Source organism: Papio anubis, chromosome 20 (assembly GCF_008728515.1).
Source record: "Papio anubis isolate 15944 chromosome 20, Panubis1.0, whole genome shotgun sequence".
Lineage (NCBI taxonomy): Eukaryota > Metazoa > Chordata > Mammalia > Primates > Cercopithecidae > Papio > Papio anubis.
In genome coordinates this window covers 30,516,407-30,538,748 of record NC_044995.1, presented here as the reverse complement: position 1 = coordinate 30,538,748, position 22,342 = coordinate 30,516,407, and positions in this window count along the sequence as shown.

The window sequence follows — 22,342 nt, the reverse complement described above, 5'->3', positions numbered from 1 at the left end:
TTGAAGTGATGGCATTGATTGGAAAAGAATGGGACCCTGCCACTTGGAATGGGGATGTGTGGGAGGACCCTGATGAAGCTAGGGGCACCAAGTTTGTAAACTCTGATGAGCCTTTTTTTTTTTTTTTTTTTTTTTGAGACGGAGTCTCACGCTGTCGCCCAGGCTGGAGTGCAGTGGCGCGATCTCGGCTCACTGCAAGCTCTGCCTCCCGGGTTCACGCCATTCTCCTGCCTCAGCCTCCTGAGTAGCTGGGACTACAGGCGCCCACCACCGCGCCCGGCTAATTTTTTGTATTTTTAGTAGAGACGGGGTTTCACTGTGGTCTCGATCTCCTGACCTTGTGATCCGCCCGCCTCGGCCTCCCAAAGTGCTGGGATTACAGGCGTGAGCCACCGCGCCCGGCGAGCCTTTTTTATCAGAAGAAACAGCTTCCCTATCCCCAGTAGTGGCAGCATCCCCTTTCTGATCCATGCTGCCATCAGCCTTTCCACCTTTGTCTGAAATAAACGCTGCACTGCCTGAGGCAACAGTGATGGCCTTTCCTGAGGCAGTTGCCAGGCAAAATAATGTTGATTCTTCTCAGGAGCCGCCCTCAACACCCCTGTTTGCTTCTAGGCATGTAAGTAGACTTAGGTCTCAGTGGACCCCTAGAGGTGAGGTTGAGAGTGTGCCCCATGAGGAGGTACACTACACTCAGAAAGAACTGGTTGAGTTTTCTAATTTATATAAACAGAAATCTGGAGAACAGGCTTTGGGGTGAATATTAAGGGTGTGGGATAATGGTGGAAGGAACATAGAGGTGAACCAGGTTGAATTTATTTATCTGGGTCCACTAAGTAGGAACACTGCATTTAATGTTGCAGCTTGGGGAGTTAAAAAAGGTTCTAATAGTTTATTTGCTTGGTTAGCTGAAATATCAATTAAAAGATGGCCCACTGTGAGCGAGCTGGAAATGCCTGATGTCCCTTGGTTTAATGTAGAGGGAAGAATCAAAAGGCTTTGGGAGATTGGGATACTGGAGTGGATTAGTCACTTTAGACATACTAATTCCAGCAGGGAAGTTCCAGAAGTATATCTTTGGCCATTACCTTGCAAAACAGATTTGTGAGGGCAGCACCTGTATCTTTGAAGAACCTTGTAATTGCTCTTCTCTGCGTGTTACATCTAACAGTGAGAACCACGGTGATTCAACTACAAAATTTAAATACAATGGGGATAATTGGATCCCGAGGTGGCAGGGGCCAAGTGGTGGCACTCAACCATCAAAGGCAAGGTGGGCATAGCTACTGTAATGGACAGCAGAGGCAAAACGGCAATGAGCATAGTCTGACTTGTGTAGAGTTATGGCATTGGCTGATTCATCACGGTGTTCCTAGAAGTAAAATTGACAGGAAACCTACTGCATTCCTACTTAATTTATATAAGCAGAAAGCTTCTCGGTCGAATGGACAAAAGACTAATTTAAAATATAAAAACAGAGAATCATGGCCCCTCAATCAATTTCCAGAATTTGAGCCAGTTTACAGACCCAGAACCGCTTGAATAAAGGGGAGGCCGGATTCCCTTGAGGAATGACCCCAGTACACTACCGACAATTTATGTAGTGAATCTTTCTCCCGTCTTTCCCTAAGGAGTTCTCTGGCCTTTTATGGGGATAACTGTGCATTGGGGAAAGAGAAATGATTGGACATTTTGGGGACTACTAAACACTGGCTCTGAGCTGATGCTGATTCCAGGGGACCCAAAACATCACTATGGTCCTCCAGTTAAAGTAGAGGCTTATGGCCGGGCGCGGTTGCTCACGCCTGTAATTCCAGCACTTTGGAAGGCCGAGGCGGGTGGATCATGAGGTCAGGAGATCGAGAACATCCTGGCTAACACGGTGAAACCCCGGCTCTACTAAAAAAAGAATACAAAAAATTAGCCAGGCATAGTGGCAGGTGCCTGTAATCCCAGCTCCTCGGGAGGCTGAGGCGGAAGAATAGCATGAACCCTGGGGGACGGAGTGAGCAGAGATCGTGCCACCGCACTCCAGCCTAGGTGACTGAGCAAGACTCCATCTCAAAAAAAAAAAAAAAAAAAAAAAAAAGGTAGAGGCTTATGGAAGTCAAGTACTTAATAGAAATTCAGCTCAGGTTCAACTTACTGTTGATCCAGTGGGTTCCAAGACTCATTCTGTGGTCATTTCCCCAGTTCCAGAATGCATAATTGGCATAGGCGTACTTAGCAGATGGCAGAACTCCTACATTGACTCCCTGACTGGTAGGGTGAGGGCTGTTACGGTGGGAAAAGCCAAATGGAAGCCATTAGAGCTGCCTCTACCTGGGAAAATAGTAAATAAAAAACAACATTGCATCCGTGGAGGAATTGCAGAGATTAGTGCCACCATCAAGGACTTGAAAGACGCAGAGGTGGTGATTCCCACCACATCCCCGTTCAACTCTTTTATTTGGCAGAAGACAAATGGATTTTGGAGAATGACAGTGGATTATCGTAAGCTTAACGAAGTGGTGACTCCAATTGCAGCTGCTGTACCAGATGCAGTTTCATTGCTTGAGCAAATTATGAAGGGGTGGCCTGCCCCTCCATACCTGTGGGTGTTTCTCGTTAGGTGGAACGAGAGACTTGAGAAAAGAAATGAGACACAGAGACAAAGTATAGAGAAAGAAAAAGTGGGCCCAGGGGACCGGCGCTCAGCTTACAGAGGACCCACGCGGGCACCGGTCTCTGAGTTCCCTTAGTATTTATTGATAATTATCTGAGTTCCCTTAGTATTTATTGATAATTATCTTTACCTTCTTAAAGATAAGGGAGTGGCAGGACAATAGGATCATTGTAGGGAGGAAATCGGCAGTAAGACATATGAACAAAAACCTCTGTGACATGAATAAGTTTAAAGGAAAATGCTGTGCCTTGAGATGCATATGCAAACATCTCCATAAACCTTTTAGCAGCATTGTTTCAGTCTATCACATGGGGAGAAACCTTGGACAATACCTAGCTTTCCTAGGCAGAGGTCCCTGCGACCTTTGGCAGTGTACGTGTCCCTGGGTAGTTGAAATTAAGAGAATGGTGATGACTTTTAACCAGCAAGCTGCCTTCAGGCACTTGTTTAACAAAGACACATCCTGCACAGCCCAAAATCCATTAAACCTTGAGTCACCGCAGCACATGTCTCTTGCAAGGATAAGGTTGGGGGTAGGGTCACAGATTAACAGCATCTCAAATACAGAACAAAATGGAGTCTCTTATGTCTACTTCTTTCTATATACACACAGTAACAGGCTGATCTTTCTTTCTTTTCTCCACAAATTAACACATCTTGTGGTACCTGGTATTCAGACATTGACTTAGCAAATATTTTTTCTCCATTCCTGTCCATATAGCCCACCAAAAGCAATTTGCCTGCAGCTGGCAAGGCCAGCAATACACCTTTACTGTCCTACCTGAGTGATATATTAACCCTTTGGCTTTGTGTCATAATCTTATTCAAAGACACCTCTATGGCTTTTTGCTTTTGCAAATATCACAGTGGTCCATTACATCAATGACATTATGTTGATTGAATGCAGTGAGCAAGAAATAGCAAACACACCAGACTAATTCGTGAGACATTTGCATGCTAGAGGATGGAAAATAAGTCTGACTAAAATTTAGGGACCTTCTAGCTCAGTAAAATTTCTAAGGGTCCAGTAGTCCAGGGCCTGTCAAGACATTCCTTCTTTTTTTTTTTTTTTTTTTTTTTTTGAGACGGAGTCTTGCTCTGTCACCCAGGCTGGAGTGCAGTGGCTGGATCTCAGCTCACTGCAAGCTCCTCCTCTCGGTTCACGCCATTCTTTCCTGCCTCACCTCCTGAGTAGCTGGGACTACAGGCACCCCGCCACTCGGCCCGCTAGTTTTGTATTTTTTAGTAGAGACGGGTTTCACCAGATAGGGGCCAGGATGGTCTCGCATCTCCTGATCTCAAGGATCCTCACCTGCCTCTGGCTCCCAAAGTGCTGGGATTACAGGCTTGAGCCAATCACTACCGCAAGATATTCCTTCTTAACGAAAAGGTAAGTGAGCCAGGATTTTATTCGTCCCGTTAACCAAGAAGAGGTACAATGTCTAGTGGTCTATCGGTTTCGGAGGCAATGTATTCCTATTTGTGTACATTCTGGCCCATTTATTGAGGGATCTCAAAAGCTGCCAGTTCCGAGGGTCCAGAAAGGAGAAGGCTCTGCAATGGTCCAGGTTAATTGTGCAAGCTGCTCTGCCACTTGGGCTATATTACCCAACAGATCCAATGGATCTTGAGGTGTCAGTGAAAAATAAGGATGCTATTTGCAGCCTTTGGTAGGTCACCCTAGGTGAATCACAGCAGAGGTCTCTAGAATTTTCTTTCTTTCTTTCTTTCTTTCTTTCTTTCTTTCTTTCTTTCTTTCTTTCTTTCTTTCTTTCTTTCTTTCTTTTTCTTTTTCTTTTTCTTTCTTTCTTTTGAGATGGAGTCTTGCTCTTGTCATCCAGGCTGTAGCGCAATGGCATTATCTTGTCTCACTGCAATCTCCACCTCCCAGGTTCAAGCAATTCTACTGCCTCAGCCTTCTAAGTAGCTGGGATTATAGGCACCCACCACCATGCCTGGCTAATTTTTGTATTTTTAGTAGAGATGTGGTTTCACCATGTTGGTCAGGCTGGTCTCAAACTCCTGACCTCAGATGATCTGCCTGCCTCGACCTCCCAAAGTGCTGGGATTACAGGCATAAGCCACTGCACCTGGTCAGCCGCTAGAATTTTGGAGCCCTGCCATTTTCTGCAAATAACTACTCTCCTTCTGAGAAACAGCTCTTGGCCTCTTACTGGGATTTGGTAAAAAATGAACATTTGACTATGGGTTAACAAGTCACCATGGGACCTGAACTGCCTATCATGAACTGGGTGCATTTTGACCCATCTACCCATAAAGTGGGTCATGCAGAACAGCATTCTATCATCAAATGGAAGTGGTATATACGTGATCGGGCTCAAACAGGTTCTGAAGGCACAAGTAAGTTACATGAGGAAGTGGCTCAAATGCCCATGGTCTCCAGTTCTGCCACCCGGCCTTCTCTCCTCCAGCCTGCACTGATGACCTAATGGGGAGCTCACTATGATCATTTGACAGAGGAAGAAAAGACTACGGCCTCATTTACAGATGATTCTGCATAATATGCAGGCACGACCTGAAAGTGGACACAGCTGTGGCACTACAGTTCCTTTCTAGGACATCCCTGAAAGACGGTGGTGAAGGGAAGTCTTCCCAGTGGGCAGAACTTTGAGCAGTGCACCTGATTGTACACTTTGCATGGAAGGAGAAGTGGCCAGATGTGTGATTACATACTGATTCATGGGCTTTAACCATGGTTTGGCTGGATTGCCAGGGACTTGGAGAAAGCATGATTGAAAAATTGGTGAAAAAGAAATTTGGAATGGATAGGATGACTGTTTTGTTGACATCACTCAGCGTCTCTCCCCAGCCACCCCTGTCATTGCCCAATAGGCCCATGAACATTGTGGTCATGGTGGTAGAGATGGAGGTCACAAAGTGACAAAGGGCTGAATGAAATGGTGGTATGGGTCTGACAGTTTGGGTCTGTTGAGACCAGAGGTAAATGTTACAGCAGCAGGGAGACTGCAGTACCACAGACAGGGAACAGGTGTAGCAAGTGAAGACTGCTAAGAAGAAAGATGAATAAACTTCTTTAACTAAAAAATAAACATCAAATTTCAGACAAGACACATCATAAGAACATGTTTGAAAGACTCCCAGAATCTATAGCAAAGACAATTGCTTTCAGACTATGCCAGGACAAAGCTATGTGATAAAGACTGTGACAGGTAGCTTTTTAAAAAATGTCCAAATATCAATTAAAACAGGGCAGTACGTTCCCATCAAAAATATTATTAAATTTTCAGAAAAAAAAAAAATTAAAAAAAAGAAAATAAATAGGGCCGGGTGAGGTGGCTCACACCTATAATCCCAGCAGTTTGGAAGGCAGCAATGGGTGGATTGCTTGAGCCTAGGGGACCAGCGTGGGCAACATGGCAAAACTAACCCTCTACTAAAAATTTGTAACAATGCTGCAATTATTATGAGAATGCAAATAACTCTCCTATGACTATATATGTTAAAGTTTATATATGTGCTGCATTGTTTTTTATTAGTCTACATTTTTACTTTTATAGTCACACCAAATTGTTTTAATTTTGTAGATTTGATACGAGTTTTAAAATCAGGAACTGTAGGCCGGGTGCGGTGGCTCATGCCTGTAATCCCAGCACTTTGGGAAGCCGAGGCAGGCAGATCACGAAGTCAGGAGATTGAGACCATCCTGGCTAACATGGTGAAACCCCATCTCTACTAAACAAAATACAAAAAATTAGCTGGGCGTGGTGGCGGGCGCCTGTAGTCCCAGCTACTCAGGAGGCTAAGGCCGGAGAATGGTGTGAACCCAGGAAGGGGAACTTGCAGTGAGCCGAGATCACACCACTGCACTCCAGCCTGGGTGACAGAGCGAGACTTTGCCTAAAAAAAAGAAAAAAACAAAAATCAGGAACTGTAATGCCTTTAACATTATTTCTTTTTTTGAAGATTGTTGGGTATTTTATTGTCTCATTAGATTCCATATACTTTTGGAGTTGCTGTTTCTATTTCTTCAAAATGTAGTGTGAACTTTTAAAGAACATTCCATTACATCTGTAGGTTACATTGAACAGTATGGATATCTTCAAAACATTTATCTCAACCTTTGAACAGGAGCATGCTCATAAGTGTGTTAATTTCTATATATTTATAATTTTCCTCAATTTTTTTCTATCATTGTTTCATACTCTCATTTCATTTTGGTCATAGAAAGTAATCCATATAAATTTAATTTTAAAAATTATGTTAAGAGTTGTATTTTGGCCTAACATGTGGTCTATCAAGGGGAATGTTTTATGAGCTGTTAGGAAGGCTGTGTATCCTGATGTTGAGGAGTGTTCTCTATACCTCTGTTAGGAATGATTGTTTTAACTTGTCTTCAGGTTCTCTGTTCTGTTACTATTATTCTGCCTTGTTTTATTTTTATTATACAAATTGGGGTATTGAAATATGCTACTGTAGGTTGGGTGTGGTGGCTCATGCCTGTAATCCCAGCACTTTGGGAGGACAAGGCAGGCAGATCACAGGGTCAAGAGTTTGAGACCATACTGGCCAATATGGTGAAACCCCGTCTCTACTAAAAATACAAAAATTAGCTGGGGGTGGTGGTGCACGCCTGTAGTCCCAGCTACTCCGGAGGCTGAGGCAGGAGAATCGCTTGAACCTGGGAGGTGGAAGTTGCAGTGAGCTGAGATTGCACCACTGCACTCCAGCCTGGTGACAAAGCAAGACTCCATCTAAAAAAAAGAAAAAAAGAAAAAAAAAAGAAAAGAAATATGCTACTGTAATTATATTGTTCTCTATATGTTTCTTCAATTCAGTATTGAGTAGATGACTCTATCATAGAAAGGCAAGTTGGATCTTAGTTTTTAAAATTATCTAATTCCTTTATTAAAAGTATGTCTCTTAATTGTAAAGCTCATTTTATATACACATTTAAATAATTTTCTGAAACAGAAAGACTTAATATTACTTTATTGTTTTATTTGATTGTTGTATCTTTGTCTCTAACTTTCTCTCTTTGTGTCTTCCTTTGTGTCATTTTGACTTTTGTACTGATATGCTTTTAATTTTTTCTTACTTTGTTTTGCATATCTATACAGATTACAGATTTGATTTATATATTTTGCAAGCCTAGTGTGACATACACACACACACACACACTTGCACAAAACACACACACACATATATGCAAATTTGTTATACGTTCCCAGTAAATAAGTCTATTATTGTGTAATGGCTTGTTCTGTCTCTGTAGAGTTTTGACTTAAAATACATTTTATAAAATATGACAGTTTTTGACTTAAGATAGAGCTCAAGGCCGGGCACGGTGGCTCATGCCTTTAATCCCAGCACTTTGGGAGGTCGAGGTGGGTGGATCACGAGATGAAGACTATATGGCCAACATGGTGAAAACGCGTCTTGACTGAAAATACAAAAATTAGCTGGCCTTGGTGGCACGCGCCTGTAGTCCCAGCTGCTTGGGAGGCTGAGGCAGGACAATTGCTTGAACCCAGTAGGCAGAGGTTGCAGTGAGCCAAGATCACACCACTGTATTCTAGCCTGGCAACAGAGCAAGACTCCATCTCTAAATAAATAAATATATAAATAAACAAACAAATAAATAAAGATACAGTTAAAGTAACATTATTTTGACCTCTTCTGCTCTCATTTAATTAACATTTGCATGGAATATCTACATCCATCTTGCCACTATCAGTCTTGTTTATCATTAGATCTCTGATGACTCTATTATAGAAAGGCAAGTTGGATCTTAGTTTTTAAAATTATCTAACTCCTTTATTAAAAGTATGTCTCTTAATTGGAAAGCTCCTTTTATATACATGTTTAAATAATTTTCTGATTCAGAATAATGTTATTTTATTGTTTTATTTGATTGTTGTATCTTTGTCTCTAACTTTCTCTCTTTGTGTCTTCCTTTGTGTCATTTTGACTTTTGTACTGATATGTGTCAGGTCTCTGAGCCCAAGCCAAGCCATCGCATCCCCTGTGACTTGCACGTATACACCCAGATGGCCTGAAGTAACTGAAGAATCACAAAAGTGCAAATGCCCTGCCTCACCTTAACTGATGACATTCCACCACAAAAGAAGTGAAAATGGCCGGTCCTTGCCTTAAGCGATGGTATCTTCTGAAATTCCTTTTCCTGGCTCATCCTGGCTCAAAAAGCTCCCCCACTGAGCACCTTATGACTCCCACTCCTGCCTGCCAGAGAACAACCCCCCTTTGACTGGAATTTTCCTTTACCTACCCAAACCCTATAAAATGGCCCCACACTTACCTCCCTTCGCTGACTCTCTTTTCAGACTCAGCCCGCCTGCACCCAGGTGATTAAAAAACTTTATTGCTCGCACAAAGCCTGTTTGGTGGTCTCTTCACATGGACATGCATGACAATGTGCTTTTAATTTTTTCTTACTTTGTTTTGCGTATCTATACAGATTTTTTTTTTTTTTTGTGGTACCTTGTGGTACTTTGGAAATTACATAAAACCTCTAAAAGATATAACAATATATTTTAATCTGATAGAAGATGAACTTAAGTTGCATACAAATATTTTACTTTCAAAATTTTAATAATTTTCTACATTTTTAAAAATTATAGACAATACTTAAAAATGTTTACTGCACTGTTGCGGGAAGTCAGGGACCCGGAATGGAGGGACCAGCTGAAGCGGCGGCAGAAGAACATAAATTGTGAAGATTTCATGGACATTTATTAGTTCCCCAAATTAATACTTTTATAATTTCTTACACTTGTCTTTACTGTAATCTCTGAACATAAACTGTGAAAATTTCATGGACACTTATCACTTCCCCAGTGAATACCCCTGTGTTTTCCTATGCCTGTCTTTAATCTCTTAATCCCGTCGTCTTCTTTGTAAACTGAGGAGAATGAATGTCGCCTCAGGACCCTGTGATTGTGTCAACTGCACAAATTGTTTGTACAGCGTGTGTGTTTGAACAATGTAAAATCTGGGCATCTTAAAAAAGAATGGGATAACAGCAATGTTCAGGGAACAAGAGAGGTAACTTTGAAATGGCCGCAGGTGAGCCTGATGGAACAGAGCTATATTCCTCCTCTTTCATAAGCAAATAGGAGAAATATCTCTGAATTCTTTTTCTCAGTAAGGAACATCCCTGAGAAAGAGAATGCGCCCTGAAAGTAGGCCTATAGATGGCCCCTTTTAAGGTGTCCCTTGTTGAAGCCAATGGGATGAAATAAGCCCTGGTCTCCTATAGTGCTCCCAGGCTTACTAGGATGGGAAAATTCCCACCTAATAAATTGTGGTCAGGCAGGTTACCTGCTCTCAAACACTATTTCCTGATAAGATGTTATCAATGACAATGCGTGCCCGAAACTTCATTAGCAATTTTAATTTCCCCTCATCCGGTGGTCCTGTGATCTCGCCCTGCCTCCGTTTGTTTTGTGATATTGTATTACCTGGTGAAGTATGTGATCTCTGTGACCCACACCCTATTCTTGCACTCCCTCCCCTATTGAAAATCGCTAATAAAAACTTGCTGGTTTTACTGCTCGAGCTTTAAATTTCTCTCTTGTGCTCTTTGCCTTTATTTCTCAACCCAGCGGAGACACTTGGGAAATAGAAAAGAACTCATGTCAAACATCGGGAGCAGGTTCTCCGGATACTGCACCATTATGATTATGCTAAGAAATTTCATTTTTTTGGTATGTGCATATCTATAGAAGAAAATAATCTTTTTCTTTTTTTTTCCCCTTTTGGCCGGCCGCAGTGGCTCATGCCTGTAATCCCAGCACTTTCAGAGGCTGAGGTGGGCAGATGAGGAGGTTAGGAGTTCGAGACCAGCCTGGCCAACATGGTGAAATGCCATCTCTACTAAAAATACAAAAAATTAGCCCGTAGTGGCGGCACCTGTGATTTCAGCTACTTGGGAGGCTGAGGCAGGAGAATCACTTGAAACCAGAAGGCAGAGGTTGCAGTGAGCTGAGATCAGGTCACTGCACTCCAGCCTGGGCAACAAGAGTAAAACTCCATCTCAAAAAATATATATATGTATATATATATATTTTTATATGATTATGTGTCATTTTCTTGAGTCATTTTATTTTCAGTAAAAGAAGCTGCCTTCAGCATTCTTTTTTTTTTCTTTTTTATTATTACACTTTAAGTTCTGAGATACATGTGCAGAATGTGTAGGTTTGTTACACAGGTATACATGTGGCATGATGGTTTGCTGAACCCATCAACCTGTCATCTACATTAGGTATTTCTCCTAACATTATTCATCTCCTAGCCCCCCACAACCTGACATGTCCCAGTGTGTGTTATTCCCCTCCTTGTGTCCATTCATTCTTATTGTTCAACTCCCACTTATGAGTGAGAACATACAGTGTTTGGTTTTCTGTTCTTGTATTAGTTTGCTGAGAATGATGGTTTCCAGCTTCATCCATGTCCCTGCAAAAGACATGAACTCATCCCTGTTTATGGCTGCATAGTATTCCATAGTGTATATGTGCCACATTTTCTTTATCCAGTTTATCATTGATGGGCACTTGGGTTGGTTCCAAGTCTTTGCTATTGTGAATAGTGCTGCAATAAACATACATGTGCATGTGTCTTTATAGTAGAATGATTTATAATCTTTTGGGTATATACCCAGTAATGGGATTGCTGGGTCAAGTGGTATTTCTGATTCTAGATCCTTGAGGACTTGTCACACTGTTTTTGACAATGGCTGAACTAATTTACACTCCCACTAACAGTGTGAAAGTGTTCCTATTTCTCCACATCCTCTCTAGCATCTGTTGTTTTTTGACTTTTTAATGATTGCATTCTAACTGTTGTGAAATGGTATCTCATTGTGCTTTTGATTTGCATTTCTCTAATGACCAGTGATAGTGAACTTTTTTTCATATGTTTGTTGGCTGCACAAATGTCTTCTTTTGAGAAGTGTCTCTTTATATCCTTTGCCCACATTTTGATGGCGTTGCTTGTTTTTCTCTTGTAAATTTGTTTAAGTTCTTTGTAGATGCTGCATATTAGCCCTTTCTCAGGTGGATAGATTGCAAATATTTCCTCCCATTCCATAGGTTGTCTGTTCATTCCGATAATAGTTTCTTTTGCTTTGAAGAAGCTCTTTAGTTTAATTAGGTCCCATTTGTCAACTTTAGCTTTTGTTGCCATTGCTTTTGGTGTTTTAGTCATGAAGTCTTTGCCCATGTCTATGTCCTGAATGCCTTTGCCTAGGTTTTCTTCTACAGTTTTTATGGTTTGGGGTGTTACATTTAAGTCTTTAATCCAACTTGAGTTAATTTTTGTATAAGGTGTAAGGAAGGGGTCCAGTTTCAGTTTTCAGCATATGGCTAGCCAGTTTTCCCAACACCATTTATTAAATAGGGAATCCTTTCCCCATTGCTTGTTTTCATCAGGTTTGTCAAAGATCAGATGGTTGTAGATGTGTGGTGGTATTTCTGAAGCCTCCATTCTGTTCCATTGGTCTATATATCTGTTTAGATACCAATACCATGCTGTTTTGGTTACTGTAGCCTTGTACAATAGTTTGAAGTCAAGTAGCGTAATGTCTCCAACTTTATTCTTTTTGCTTAGGAATGTCTTGGCAATGCAGGTTCTTTTTTGGCTCCCTATGAAATTTAAAGTCATTTTTTTTCTAATTCTGTGTAGAAACTCAATGGTAGCTTGATGGGGATAGCATTGAATCTATACAATCCTTTGGGCAGTATGATCATTTTCATGATATTGATTCTTCCTATCCAAGAGCATGGAATGTTTTTCCATTTGTTTGTGTCCTCTTTTATTTCCTTGAGCCGTGATTTGTAGTTCTCCTTGAAGAGGTCCTTCGCATTCCTTGTACATTGTATTCCTAGGTATTTTATTCTCTTTCTAGCAATTGTGATGGGAGATCACTCATGATTTGGCTCTCTGTTTGTCTGTTATTGGTGTATAGGAATGCTTGTGATTTTTGCACATTGAATTTGTATCCTGAGACTTTGCTGAAATTGCTTATCAGCTTAAGGAGATTTGGAGCTGAGATGATGGGGTTTTCTCAACATAGAATAATGTCATCTGCAAATGGAGACAATTTGACTTCCTCTTTTCCTATTTGAATACCCATTAGTTCTTTCTCTTGTCTGATTGCCCTGGCCAGAACTTCCAATACTATGTTGAATAGGAGTGATGAGAGAGGGCATCCTTGTCTTGTGCCAGTTTTCAAAGTGAATGCTTCCAGGTTTTGCCCATTCAGTATGATATTAACTGTGGTTTGTCATAAGCAGCTTTTATTATTTTGAGATACATTCCATCAATACTTAGTTTATTGAGAGTTTTTAGCATGAATGGGGTGTTGAATTTTGTCAAACGCCTTTTCTGCATCTATTGAGATAATCACGTGGTTTTTGTCATTGGTTCTGTTTATGTGATGGATTACATTTACTGATTTGTGTATGTTGAACCAGCCTTGCATCCCAGGGATGAAGCTAATTTGATCGTAGTGGATAAGCTTTTTGATGTGCTGCTGGATTTGGTTTGCCAGTATTTTATTGAGGATTTTTGCATCCATGTTCATCAGGGATATTGGCCTGAAGTTTTCTTTTTTGTTGTGTCTCTGCCAGGTTTAGGTATCAGGATGATGCTGGCCTCATAAAATGAGTTAAGGAGGAGTCCCTCTTTTTCTATTCTTAGAGATAGTTTCAGAAGAATTGGCACCAGCTCCTCTTTGTAACTGTGTTAGAATTTGGCTGTGAATCTGTCTGGTCCCGGCTGTTTTTTGGTCGGTAGGCTATTAATTACTGCCTCAATTTCAAAACTTGTTATTGGTCTATTCAGGGATTTGACTTTTTCCTGGTTTAGTCTTGGGAGGGTGTATGTGTCCAGGAATTTATCCATTTCTTCTAGATTATCTAGTTTATTTACATAGAGGTGTATAGTATTATCTGAGGGTGGTTTGTATTTCTGTGGGATCAGTGCCAATATCATTTTTTATTGCATCTATTTGATTCTTCACTCTTTTCTTCTTTATTAGTCTGGCTAGTGGTCCATCTATTTTGTTGATCTTTCAAAAAAACTAGCTCCTGGATTCACTGATTTTTTTTTTTTTTTTTTTTAGGCAGAGTCTCTCTCTGTGCCCAGGCTGGAGTGCAGTGGTGTGATCTCCGCTCACTGCAAGCTCCACCTCCCGGGTTCACATCTTTCTCCTGCCTCAGTCTCCTGAGTAGCTGGGACTACAGGCACCCACCACCATGCCCAGCTATTTTTATTTATTTATTTATTTTTTATTTTTAGTAGAAACGGGGTTTCACTGTGTTAGCCAGGATGGTCTCGATCTGCTGACCTCGTGATCCGCCCACTTCAGCCTCCCAAAGTGCTGTGATTACAGGGGTGAGCCACTGCACCCAGCCTCATTGATTTTTGAAGGGTCTTTTGTGTCTTTATCTACTTCAGTTCTGCTCTGATCTTAGTTATTTCTCATCTTCTGCTAGCATTTGAATTTGTTTGCTCTTGCTTCTCTAGTTCTTTTCATTATTATTTTAGGGTGTCAATTTTATACCTTCCCTGCTTTCTCTTGTGAGCATTTAGTGCTATAAATTTCCCTCTAAACACTGCTTTGTGTGTGTCCCAGAGATTCTGGTACATTGTGTCATTGTTCTCATTGGTTTCAAAGAACTTATTTGTTTCTGCCTTCATTTCATGATTTACCCAGTAGGCATTGTGGAGCAGGTTGTTCAATTTCCGTGTAGTTGTGTGGTTTTGAGTGAGTTTCTTAATCCAGAGTTTTAATTTGATTGCACTGTGGTCTGAGAGACTGTGTGTTATGATTTCCATTGTTTTGCACTTGCTGAGGAGTGTTTTACTTCCAATTAAGTGGTCAATTTCAGAATAAGTGGGATACTTTTCAGCATTCTTTATAAGGTATATACAGTGTCAGTATGCTTTTTCAAAATTTGGCTATTTTGAAAGATTTCCCTCTTTTGATTTGGAAGGACACATTTGCTGATGCTATTATTCTGACTTAAAGTAAAAGTAAAACAGGAAAATCCAAAAACATATAAAAATTAAACACACGAGCTGGACGCAGTGGCTCACCTCTGCAATCCAAGCACTTTGGGAGGCTGAGGCAGGTGGATTACCTGACATCAAGAGTTTGAGACCAGCCTGACCAACATGGTGAAACCTTGTCTCTACTAAAAATACAAAAAAATTAGCCGGGCATGGTGGTGGATGCCTGTTATCCCAACTATTCAGGAGGCTGAGGAAGGAGAATCACTTTAACCCAGAAGGTGGAGGTTGTGTTGAATCGAGATCATGCCACTGCACTCCTGCCTGGATGACAGAGAGAGACTCCATCTCACAGAAAAAGAAAAAGAAAAAAAAAGCAAGATCCTTTCTCTCTCTAAAAAACAAAAATAAAATGAAATAAAAATAAAACACTCTTTAACATATTCTTAAGAGTGAAAAATTTTAATTTTGTTAAGATGTCAGTACAACCTATAGTGGAAAAACAAATTCGACATAATTTCCATAAAAATCCTAATAGCACAGGATTTTTAAACAGAAATCTTCTTTTTTTTTTTGAGACGGACTCTTGCTCTGTTGCCCAGTGGCACGATCTCGGCTCACTGCAAGATCTACTGCCCGGGTTCACGCCATTCTCCTGCCTCAGCCTCCCGAGTAGCTGGGACTACAGGCGCCCGCCACCTCGCCCGGCTAGTTTTTTGTATTTTTTTTAGTAGAAACGGGGTTTCAGCGTCTTAGCCAGGATGGTCTCGATCTCTTGACCTCGTGATCCGCCTGTCTCGGCCTCCCAAAGTGCTGGGATTACAGGCTTGAGCCACCGCGCCCGGCCCAGAAATCTTCTTTAACATTTTAAAATTTGATTATGAACTATAACTAGCCAAACACCCATGAAAAAGAGGAGGCAATATACTTTCTCATTTCAAAACATATTAAAAAGTATAATAAAAACAATGTAGTACTGACACAAAGACAGATAAACAGATGATAAATCAGAATACAGAACCCAGAAATGAACCCTTCTGTAAATAAGTGATCTTCCACAAAGCTACCATGAACACACAATAGAGAAAAGATAATATCTTCAAAAATTAATGCTGAAAACTGAATATCTATACTGATAAAGTTGAATTCTTTCCTTGAACCCTATGCAAAAAATTTTTAAATACTTAGATATAAAAAATAGCTCACAAATCTCTTTAAAAAAATGGAGAAAAACATGACATTGGCCTTGGAATCATTGTCTTAGATAACATTAAATGTATGCGCAACAATGGAAAGAACAGAAAAATTTAACTGAAATACATGCCAAAATTTTTGCACATCAAAAAAAAAAAAAAAAATTCAAGAGAGTGACAATTCCTCCTAGGAAATCAATGAAAATATTTGCAAATCACATGTGATAGAAGTTAATATTCAGAACATATAAGCAACTCTTAAAACTGAACAATAACGTTGAATAACAGGATTTAGAAATGGAAAACTAGTTAAACTAAACTTTTATCAAAAGTATAAATTGTAAGATCATTTGAAAGGACACACAAAATTAGTAATTTGTAGAGGAATGCATAAATGTCACAATGAAATACAAAATAACTTCACACCCATTAGAACGGCCACTATCAATTTTTTTCAGAAAACCAAATCTGTTGATGATGCTATGAAAATGAAGCCTATGTTGATTTTTGGTAGAAAACAAAGATGCAGCCATTATTTTAAAATGTTATAAATGTTCCTCAGATAATTAAAAGTAAAATTATAATCAACTACAGCCATCTTATTTATAAATTGATTTCCAAAGTATGTAATGCAGAACCTGGAAGAGATATGTAAACGTTTATGCTTATTGTACCAGATTTCACAAAAGCGAAATGTCTGAGGCAACCTAGATGTCCCTTGATTTATAAATACAACAAAAAATTTAACATATACATACATGGAATATTATTCATTCTTAAAAGAGAAAATTTTGTCACATTTTAAGATGAACTTTGAAAATATTATGTCACATGAAATAAACCAGTAAGAAAATGATGAATACTACACGATTCCATTTATGAGAGAAGTTAAATAGTCAAACTCATAAAAACAAAAAGCTGAAAGGTGTTTGCCAAGGGTTGGAGAGAGGGTAAAATGGGCAGTTGTTACTTAGTGAGTATTGAGTTTTAGTTTTACAAGATGTAGAACCTCTAGAAGCCTTTTGCATAACCAGGTGAATATACTTTAACATGCCTGAAATCCACGGTTTTTTTTTTGACAGAGGATCTCACTTTGTCACCCAAGCTGGTGTGCAGTGGCAAAATTATGGCTCACTTCAGCCTTAAACTCCCAGGATAAAGTACTCCTTGTCCTTTAATCTCCCAGGTTGCTGGAACCACAGGTGCACACCACCATGGCTTGTTATTAAAAATTTTTTTTTGGATACAACAGGTGTTTGTTTCCCAGACGGTCTCAAACGTTTGAGCTCAGGTAATCCTTCTATTTTTGACCTCTCACATTTCTGGGATTACAGAGGTGAGCCACTACCATGCCTGGTCATAAGATGCACACTTAAATAGATTTTAGATAATTAATTTTATGTTATCTGTTTCTACAAAAATTATTTTAGAAGAAAAACTAAATGCAGAATTATAAATATTTTCTAGAATTACCTTCAAATCACAAAAGTGTTTCCCTCACACAAAGGAAGTATATATTCATTATTAAACACAGGGCGAAAATAAGGTTATTTCCACAACTGCTTACTTAGACAAGATAAAACCACTGAAAATCTGCTAAGAAAGAATATACACAAGATAAGCCATAACCATAATTGGGATGATATTTATAGATAAAAACACACAAATATATAATCTGATTGTGATAGACATATGGCTAATTTATTTCTTAATTAAACCCCACATTGAGTTAAAGTGTACAAACAGAATTGCAAATTGTCTAGAATTATAATACACAAGTAAAACAAAAAACCCCAATACATTGATACTAAGAAACTGACACTAAAAAGCACACATACAGAACTGCAAATAATAATAAGAGAAATGTTTACTCATAAGATCTGGTATGCAACATTGATGTACCATTAAAAAAATTTGCCTAGATAACTGCAATATTTGACTGTATCTGTGTACTCATGGAAGGCAGGTATTTTGAGTCATTGGCATGCACTGCATGGCAGTAAAATTTAAGAGAAATTGCAGTATAATCAGAAACAGAAGATTCTAATGATAAGCTTTTAATAAATAAGGATTAAATAAAACTAGAGGTAAATTTCATCTTTATATATGGTGTTCTTACACAATATATGCTACATATATTCTTTTTTTTTTTTTTTTTTTTTTTTTTTTTTTTGAGATGGAGTCTCGCTGTGTCTCCCAGGCTGGAGTGCAGTGGCCTGATCTCGGCTCGCTGCAAGCTCCGCCTCCCGGGTTCACGCCATTCTCCCGCCTCAGCCTCCCAAGTAGCTGGGACTACAGGCGCCCGCCACCGTGCCCGGCTAATTTTTTGTATTTTTAGTAGAGACGGGGTTTCACCATGTTAGCCAGGATAGTCTCGATCTCCTGACCTCGTGATCCACCCGCCTCGGCCTCCCAAAGTGCTGGGATTACAGGCTTGAGCCACCGCGCCCGGCCAATATTCTTAAAGAATCTATGCTATTCTTACACAAAATGAAACTGCTGTAATTTAACTTTAGAAGCAAAGAATAGTCTTACCTTGCTAAATTAAAAAAAAAAAAATGTCTTGCAGAATATAATTAAAGCCTCTGATATATAAAACCAGGATCTGGGAAGAACTTATTTTATTATTTAAATATGGGCAGAAGAAAGTGAATGGAAATCAGATAATTCCTTTCTGCCTGCAGCAAACTTAAATTTATAACTAAATATTTTAGTAAATATAGAATGCCTACTAATCATCTAATTTACTTCAGGCATAACATGTAAATTCTAACATATTATCCTAAATGTCTGAATCTAAAATAACAGAGAAATTTGAAATAGAAAATAGAAAGTAAAAATGTATAGGGAGAGCGACAGCAGTAAAATTTTTTTTAAAAAGGTGACCTATTTTCTTATCCCCCGACAGCAAGAAAACTGTGAGCCATCCTGGACAAAAATGTCTTTATGAGAGATCCAGGTATCCTGAATCATATCTGCAATGATAGCTACATAATACATTCAGGTTGAAGAATTTCCTCAGGCCAGGATTTCAAGAGCAGACTGTGTTATGTAGAAAGACTTCATCTCTAAAACAAGTACCTTCAAAAGAGCTTTGAGATCCAGGGATGGAGTTGTGAAACTCTGCTAAAGCTCAAGATTGAGGAACGTTCTTTTCAGGAGACAGGCTTCCATTAAGATGGCAACTACAGGACTTCTGTTCTTGGCTACAGACCAAAAAACAGCCAAAACAACTTGCTCCCACTGAGAATTCTGAACTTACCCTGTAACCATTCCAAACTCCTCCCAGCCGCAGCCTGGGAGAGCTCCTGCCCTTCCAGAGGCCTGGAGGAAGACACCCATTTGTAGCCATAGTTTACTGTTTTAGTTCTAACTCCAAGCCACAGTTCATGGCCAATTCTGCTGAAGTAGAATCCCACACAGTGACCTGGGAAGATGCTCTCTAGTACTCAGTGAAAGGTATCCTCATCCACATCCTGATGTAAGGCCCACCATATGCAGATATGACTGCAACAACTTCCTCTAGTGCCTGCTCTACAGGTGAAAGTCCTGAAAGATATTCAGTCTTCCAATAATAAAATGGGAATTACCACTACCCAAGTCTTCTGTAAGAAGCGAACTAAAGGTAAATCCTATACAGAGGCAGCAGCCTTGTGACCAACCTACCACTTCTCTCTATTACAAATAAAGAGGGCATTTTATAAATATGGAGGCCCAACAAAAGAAGATCTTGACCTCTTGTAAGCAGTTTATATAAACTTGAAGACGTTTTTACTCCATGAAATTTACAAAAACCAATGTAATGCAAAACTATATTATCTCCATTGTCAATGCTTCTATTTTAACATAACCCTGGAAGTATGTGGCAGAAGAATTACGCAAAAAAATTGTTTAAAGCCATTGAAATTGAAGATAAATAAGTAAAAAGTTTCTGTTTGCAAATCATATAATCTTATATATTAAAAAAAAAAAAAAAAACAGTACATTTAAGGCCAGGCATGGTGGCTCACACCTGTAATCCCAGCACTTTGGCAGGCCAAGGCAGGCAGATCACCCAAGGTCAGGTGTTTGAAACCAGCCTGGCCAATATGGTGAAACCTTGTTTCTACTAAAAGCAGAAAAATTAGCCATGTGTGGTGGTGGGCGCCTGCAGTTCCTGCTACTCAAGAGTTTGAGGCAGGAGAATCACTTGAACTGGGAGGCGGAGGTTGCAGTGAGCCAAGATCATGCCACTGCACTCCAGCTTGGGTAACACAGTGAGACTCCATCTCAAAGAAAAAAAATTTTTTTAGCCTGAACTGTTAGTTCAGTGCTCGAGAAATATAAATTTTCTTGTTTCACCTAAGTTGTCCCTTAGATTCTACCCAACAACTGCAGAATACACATTCTTTCTATCAGCACATGAAACAGTCTTCAAGATAGACCACATGTTAGGCCACAAGACAAGTCTGAATTTTTTTTTTTTTTTTTTTGAGACAGAGCCTCGCTCTGTCGCCCAGGCTAGAGTGCAGTGGCGGGATCTCAGCTCACTGCAAGCTCCGCCTCCCGGGTTTATGCCATTCTCCTGCCTCAGCCTCCCGAGTAGCTGGGACTACAGGCGCCCGCCACCTCGCCCGGCTAGTTTTTTTTGTATTTTTTAGTAGAGACGGGGTTTCACCGTGTTAGCCAGGATGGTCTCGATCTCTTGACCTCGTGATCCGCCCGTCTCGGCCTACCAAAGTGCTGGGACTACAGGCTTGAGCCACCACGCCCGGCCATGTCTGAATTTTTTTGTGTGACAGTCTTGCTCTGTCACCAAGGCTGGAGTGCAATGGCACAATCTCGGCTCACAGCAATCTCTGCCTCCCAGGTTCAAGGGATTCTCCTACCTCAGCCTTCTGAGTAGCTGGGATTACAGGCATGCCTGCCTAATTTTTGTATTTTTAGTAGAGATGGGGTTTCCCCATGTTGGCCAGGCTGGTTTTGAACTTCTGACCTCAGGTGATCCACCTGCTTTGGTGTCCCAAAGTGCTGGGATTAAGCATGAGTCACCATGCTCAGCCCCTGAATAAATGCAAGAATATCAAAATTATATCAAGTACTGTCTTAGGCCACAGTGGAATAAAATTAGAAATCAATTCCAATAGGAACACTCAAAACCGTACAAATACATGAAAATTAAATAAACTGCTCCTGAATGATTGTTGGTTCCACAATGAAATCAAGATGGAAATTAAATAATTCTTTAAACTGAATAATAGTGACACAACATATTAAAACCTCTGGGATACAGCAAAAGCGGTGCTAAGAGGAAAATTCATAGCATTAAATACATGCATCAAAAAGTTCAAAAAAGCACAAAAAACAACCTAAGATTACACCTCAAGGAACAAGAGAAACAAGAAGAAACCAAACCCAAACCCAGGAGAAATAAATAAATAAATAACAAAGATCAGAGCAGAAGTAAATAAAATTGAAATTAAAAAAATACAAAAGATAAATAAAACAATAAGGTAGTTATTTGAAAAGATAAATCAAATTGATAGACTATTAGTGAGATTAACCTAGAAAAGCAGAAGATCCAAATATGATCAATTAGAAATAAAAGATCATTCAAAGCTACTATGAATACCTTTACGTGTTCAAACTAGAAAACCTAGAGGAGTTTGATAAATTCCTGGAAATATACAAACCTCCTAGATTAAACCAAGAAGAAATAAAAGCTCTGAACAGACCAGTAACAAGTAGCAAGATTAAACTGGTAACAAAAAATTGCCAGTTGGGTGCAGTGGCTCATGCCTGCAATCTTAGCACTTTGGTAGGATGAGGCGGGTGGATCACTTGAAGTCAGGGGTTTGAGACCAGAGTGATCAATATGGCAAAACCCCATCTCTACTAAAAATACAAAAATTGGCCAGGCATGGTGGTTTGTGCCTGTAATCCCAGCTACTTGGGAGGCTGAAGCAGGAGAATCACTTAAATCCAAGAGGCAGAGGTTGCAGTGAGTCAAGATTGCACCATTGCACTCCAGCCTGGGTAACAGAGCAAGACTCAAGAAAAAAAAAACAAAAAAAAACTGCCAACAAAAAACGTCCAGGACAAGATGGATTCATAGCTCAATTCTATGCAACATTCAAAGAATTGGTACCAGTCCTACTGAAACTATTCCAAAAGATAGAGAGAAAGGGAATCCTTCCTAAATCATTCTAAGAAGCCAATATCACTATAATACCGAGATCAGGAAAAGACATAATAAAAAAAAACTATGCACCAATATTCTTGATGAGCATAAATGCAAAAATCTTCAATAAAATACTAGCTAACCAAACACAGCAGCATATTAATAAGATAGTACACCATAATCGAGAACATTTTATGCTAGGGATGCAGAGATGATTTAACATAGGCAAGTCAATACATGTTATACACCAAATAAACAGAATTAAAACAAAGATTATATAAATATCTCAATATACACAGAAAAATCATTTGG